Source organism: Corvus brachyrhynchos, unplaced genomic scaffold, assembly GCF_000691975.1.
Source record: "Corvus brachyrhynchos isolate BGI_N302 unplaced genomic scaffold, ASM69197v1 scaffold1, whole genome shotgun sequence".
Lineage (NCBI taxonomy): Eukaryota > Metazoa > Chordata > Aves > Passeriformes > Corvidae > Corvus > Corvus brachyrhynchos.
This window is the reverse complement of record NW_008237222.1, coordinates 4,894,415-4,901,007: the sequence shown is the minus strand read 5'-3', so window position 1 is coordinate 4,901,007 and position 6,593 is coordinate 4,894,415.

Genomic DNA, 6,593 nt, shown 5'->3' with positions numbered 1-6,593 from the left:
AGAGCAGACAACACCTTGTTAACCCACGCTGAGAGTATGAGTCAGATGCACACAAAACACACACAGGGTTTCTCTGGGCAGTCCAGCACATCTGAACTTTGACAGGGCTTGAGAGGTGAAGTGTCCCAGGTGCACCTCATGCTGGGGGGAGCAGCTCTGACTTGGCTCCTGCTCCTTGCAGAGAGAGGTGAGGGGAGAAGGTGCCCAGAGGGTCCAGACTCTGCACCCCTGGATGTCCTTCCAGCTGTGCTCTTAATGTGACAGAGGCTGGGTGCCCACTTGAGCAGGACCAAGCTCAGTTAGGAAAAATCAGTGAGGCTCACATGCCAAGAACAGTACAAGCTGTTTGATAAATTTAAAATAGAACTGTGTGGAAGAATAGAAAAGAAGCCATAATAGTTTTTCCTCAGCAGCTGACAATGGAGTTCTCAAAGTGTTAAACAAATGACACCTCAGGAAAGACAGTTATAATTTGCAAATATAAACTGACTCTTGGACAGAGGGTCTAAGCTTCCCCATGTAACCAACAGCAAATAATAACCTCTCCTAAGCACTCCTCCTGACTCAGCTACCAATTTACTGTATGAGACTGGATAAGTAACTTAATTTCCCTTTATTCTTGCATATATCTAAGACCCTATTGAGCCTATGAATAAATGGATATCTTGATATACAGACATATATCCCCTACATGTCCATTTAATACAGTTTAATATCTGAATTTTTAATGTAATAGGTTTCAGTCCTTCATAATGAATAAAACACGGAGCTGTGCCCTAATGCTTATTCATGTTTACAGAATAAACTGAAGGCCAAGGCTAACAGATGCCAAATGCTGAAGACTTTGTTGAAGGTTTTGTGTGAAGGGGCTTTGTGGTGACCCAGCACCCCTTTGCATGGCTTCGCCCTGCCTGGAGGAGGGGAGGGGTCTCTGCTTCTGAGCCTCTGTGAGAGCTGAGAGCCCTAGAGCAGAACGGTCAGCAGCTGAGAATTTGGAGAAAGGTGGAAAGTGGATGATCCACAGCCTCCAGAGTTCCCTCCTGCACAAGCACACTTGTGGCTAGCCCCACCAGTGGCTGATGGAAACAAGGCAAACAAGGCAAAACCCCTCCTGGTGAAGTTTGGCTGCACATTGAATGAGCTGTGGCCCTGGAGTGATGTTTAGAAGGAAACAGCAAATGGGAGTGTGCCTAATTAAAGTTGACAGTCATAATGGCACTGCCTGTAATAGTATCAGGAGATTATCAGTTACGGGCCAGTGGTACAGACTGGGTGACGACCCTGCCAAGGTGTGACCCTTATACCAGCCCTCTCTGGTCAGATCTCAGTATCTGCTCCTTAATGCTGAACATCTCACGTTGATAGGAAAGAGAAAACAGCTTTTTCCTTCCTCATCTCCATCTCCAGCTCCTTGCTGTACCATGCAAACACTGATTATTGAGAAATCCAGCTTAGGGTTTATCTAATGGATCGTTAATACAATATCAAGTAAATGAACAAAGGTTATAGGACAGAACTTAGGAGGAAGAAGATGCAAAGTGCCTTTTCCTCTTCTGACTAATGAGTTGAGTATTTCAATATTTACTTACTTAACCTATATCCAGGCTAAAAACTGGGGCAGTTTGGGACACCAGGAAGAAACTCAGATAAGCCAGGTGGTGTGGGATCGTGAGGGATTTCAGTGAGAGGATACTGGGCATTAATTATCAATTTTATCTCTGCCAATTTCTGCTGGTTCAGATGTACTTCCCACATTTAATGCCTACTGCAGACTGGAAGACCATGCTGGAGGCATGCAATCCAGCTTGCATCTGCAGTCTCCCTACTTTAACTACAAAGCTTCTGCAATATGGACTGGTTTTTAAATTGGTCTGCACACTCACTTGTCACCGACCTTCCTTCGCTTTGCACACTCTGCACTGGTAAATGGATGTTCCCAATGCCTGCCCAGAGATTCTTTACCTAATGTAAATGAATCCTTTCCCCATATTCACTGTGCATCAGAACATAACACACTGGAGGCAAAGCAGCTTTAGAAAATGAAAGAAATCCCAGTGCTCAAGAAAGCCTGTCTTTGAGACATCGCTTCAAGGCCTCAGCTGTTGCATGCTGTAGCTTCCTCCTGAATAGTTGGCACTTACTCATGGGTCTGGATCCATAACTTGCTTCCAAGCAACCAGTGACATGTGTCAAACACCAATCTTCTGGCTTGGCAGAAAATTCAAATGCAACTGCTGCTTTTACAGAAGGTGAGAGCAGCTCTCCTTTAATTTATTTTGTCTCCACTCCTTTTTCTCAAAAAGCTTCAGGATCTTAATTACAGCAACATTCCCCAGTGGAATGAGAGCACTCTGACTGAGTAGGGTAATGAGGTGCATGAATTAACAGTGACATAGACTCATACCTCCAGTCAATACTTTGATGTCTCATCTATTGAAGTAAGTACATTTTAACATTAATCCCACCAGAATTTGGCATATGTATGTGTGCTGCAGTCAGATGATCCAGACAGATGGGTTCAAACCCAGTCCAAGGAACGTGGGAATTCAAGTGAGAAAGGAATTCAAGAGATTCTCAAAAAAAGAGGTTCATAGCTTTCAAGATGGGCTTAGCACTTCCTTGGAAATGAGACATAGTTCCTGTAAATGCAGAAGTTTTGGGGGGTTTTGTGACATTCAGGACTCCCAAATCAAATTTCTAACATGGTAGAAAAAACCATCAGAATAAGCTTCTTCCTGGCACAGCAGATAAATGAAGTATTTGGACATGAAATCATACATACAAGAAAGGCAGAAAACCAGTCCATACTGGTGGAGATATTAGCTGGATGTATGTATATATGGACAATAATGTTATAAAATAATCTAAAGAGTTGTAGCAGGTCTATGGGATTCAAGAGATCCTTAAAGCTCACATCCCTCTTTTACATCGTCATCCAGATGTAAGAAATGCAGCAGCCTCTGACTTTGCTTAAGGGTTCAGAAGGACAGGCTGTGCATACTGCACACTGCTGGGTAGTTTCAACAGTGCAGTAGCCGCTGACAACACCTAAAATGCTGTAACTGAGACCATGCCTCAGCTCTCATCTCTGGGATCATGTGCTAACCCATTCCACCTCCCCCTCCAGAAGCATTAAAGAGGCAAACCCCAGAGCTCGAGCCAGAAAGGAGCTTTGGTTCTTGCGGAAGGAAAGAAAGGTCAAGCAGGAAACCTTTAGAGGATCAAATGGAAAGGGAGCTCCTGGGCAGTAAACTTGTTAGAAAGGGATTGGGAGCAGTCAGTGAGAATCCTCTGTCCTTTAGTTTGGACTCACTGGTGCTGTGGGAAGAAGGGCACTGGGTATACTGGCAAAGCAGTGGGATATGCCAGAGAAATGCCAAATTCCATTCTCAGTTCCTCCCCCAAGAGAAACAACCCAAAATTTAAAAAGTAATTTTTCTGAACTTTCTGAATTATTGTATTATTCAAATGCAAGAGCACCACATCATCAACATGTTGGTACCACACTCCTTTTCAACAGGTAAGGAACCTGGTGCACAGAGGTTAATATAGCTTAAACCACATCTTTTAAAAATCAGCATAAATTCTGGATGCCTCCATTTGAGGACACTGTGGCCAGGACTTGTGATGCTTGATGTTAAGTGGAGACAGTCAGCCACCAGTCCAGAGAAGATGAGTAGGAACCTCCATGCTGCAGTAATGCTGATAGTTGTTCATTTTAGTTGGACTCCATGAATTAGAAAATTATCTCTTTTCCCTAAAACATGGGCAGTGAGCCTCCCAGCATTTATCTTAGACACATTCCTGCAGAGTTGGAATTATGTTAGAGTGCTTTTCCATGAGAGCTCCAGCAGCTAAGAAGTGAAAAGTTTTTTAAAATAGCTTAAAATACTCTGGGAAGGGTTAAGTCACAGTCACAACTGCTCATTCACATTCAGACCTCTGACCTTCTAGGGGTAATGCTGGCACATTAGCCAGAGTGTGATTCCTAAGGCCTGACTGAACTCTTGTGCAATGCAGGCATGTCGAGGTCCATGTTTTTATCCACCCCTGCAGTTGTGTTAATTTGGTGAGGTGACTTTGCTGGGTGAGGGTGGGACCTGATGCATGGCAGACTTGGAGTATTGGTTAATACGGGAAATTTGAGTGTTTCAGACAAGCTGCCAATCACTCAGGTCTCTTCAAAGCCATGTCAGGGTAACTGCTCTCTGCTCTGGATGTGGCTGAGCAACTCTCAGTAAGTTACTAATGAGCTCATGCTTAAGGCGGTAAGTTTTATTCTTTGCTTTAGCATTCCAAGTCCGACTTCTTAAGGTCAGAAGTGGGTCACCAGCTATACAGTGCAATGCATTATTTTATGGTCCCCTGAGACCTCAGCTTGGTGACTGTAGCCTTCACCCACACCCTTCTGCTTCCTCCAATCTGGCACGGTGGAACATTTCCCTGAGGTCTGCCACAAGCAAGTACTTAATGGGATATGTGCTGTGGGGGATGGGACAGCATGGTGATTCCTGACACCAGGGCATGGCAAACAGGGGCAGGAGCAGAGCACTGACCACTCCTTCTAGTGGTGATGTGCTGCACCCCTTCCAGGGAGGCCACAGGGCAGCTAGTCCCCATAGCTGTGCCCAAAGCAGGCAGCCCGCTCCTGCTGGATGGTGAATGATGCAGCCCTGTGCGAGCCTGCCAAGAGGCTCCATGGCTGGCATCGGCCTTGCGGGGTTTTTGTACCCCCCCCTGGGGGCCCCTGCCAAGAGCCCCCATGGCTGCATCTGCCTTGCAGGCAGCGTGGGAGGCAGGAGCCTGGCAGGGAGCAGTGAGTGGCAGGCAGCCTGGGGCTCTCCAACTCTGCACATCCACATGCCCTGGATGTGCCACCTCTGGCGGGGCCAGCTGTCCTCCTGGTCTGACTTGCACAGGGACAATGGTGCAAGCATGGGAATGCAGAGCAAGGGCACAGACTCCTGCTCTGAGGTTGGGAGTTCTTTCTTTGGTTTTTCTGTCTGTTGGCTTTGGGGTGGAGGAAAAAGAAGACTCTCAGCCTGAATGGATGCCTTGGCCCTGGAGCCCACAATTTTTCCAGAGCTGGTGCAATGGTAAAGTGGCAAACTGCTGGTGCCAGGCCACAGCTCTGAGCTGCCATGTGGACAGGTGACCATGTGACTTAAGCCACTACACCCACAGATCACCACAGACTGCTCCACCTTTTCAACAAACCAGTAGGCTGGATGACAACAAGGCAGAAATCGCTCTAGTTTGGACTTAAAGACTTGGCCTTCTCCCAGCTTTAGGCCAGACATGAAAGAGAGGAGTAGCTCACAGAGGGAAGCTGCCCTCACAACTGGTTCCAAAACATTCCCAGACTGGCAAGCATCCATGTTATGTAGATTTTCAATCCAGACACAGGCAGCTTTGTAAAAGACAGTGTCCTCTTGAGATTTCCATGTACCCATGTCAGTCCTACAGTGCTCCCTCATGTCCTTGCAAAACCAGAAGGCCCCTGAGAAATGTGGACTTCTTCCTGCAAGACCTGGGAGTTGGACACCGTGCTGCAGCTCCATCCCAAGGCACGGCTGCTTCACTGCCTGCTCTGGGGACTTGTGTGGGTACAATGCTGAAGCTATCGGCACAGGGAGCTGTGGATGCTCAGAGCCCCACAGAAGGCAGGGACACTCCCCTTAGTGGGTGGGAGTTTGGCTCCCTGCTTTCCCATGTTTTCAGGGCTGCCAGGAGGGGAAAGGCCATGAGTCATCCAGCCAGTATGAGCACATGGGTGGCAAATTCTGCAGCAGATCATGGGCATGTGGCAACATATATGTGACTGTCAGAGCCACTGCTGGGAAGCCCATGCAATCCTCCTCTCACAGATATGCCCCTCTCCTTACCTGTTGCTGCAACTGGTGACCATCTTAAGATCACCTATCAAAGAGGGTGAGTGTCTGGTATCAGCTGATTATCTCTCTTCCTTTTCATTTATGTGGATAAAAAGAGGAGTGTCTAGATGCTTATGCCACCACTGGTTTGGAGAGGCAGGATTCAGGCTAAGGAATATGATGGTTGGGGCTAAAGGATTCAAGGTTCAGGATTAGGTGGGACAATTAAATGTGTCTTGGAGCAGTAACTTTTCAAAAAAAAAAGTATGTTCTCCAAACTGGCTTGGGTAAGCCATGCCTATTCAGGACAAACCACCTGCCAGCATTAAATGGAGCACTTTTGACTTAATTTGAAACCAGAATAGAAAGTAGCAATCAGCAATAACATGTGCTTGACAGTTCTTCAGAAGGACAGTAGAAGTCAGCTTCTATGGAAAGTAGTGCTCCAGAATACCAGCTGTCTCATCCCTCAAAGAGAGCACACAAGAAAGCCTGATCTCTTTGGAAGTGTAAAATAATTTCTTGCTAATCTAGAGGTCAGGCAAAAATGTCTTTTACTGGGAAATTCTGCATGAAGGTGACTATTAAAAACATAAAGTCATCTCCACTCTCTGCCTCATTTGTACTGTTAAATCTCAGGTTCTGCAATACAGATGACACTTAATTTTTAAGGAAAGGGACATGATTAAAATCATGACTGGTAGGAGATGTTTGCTGTTT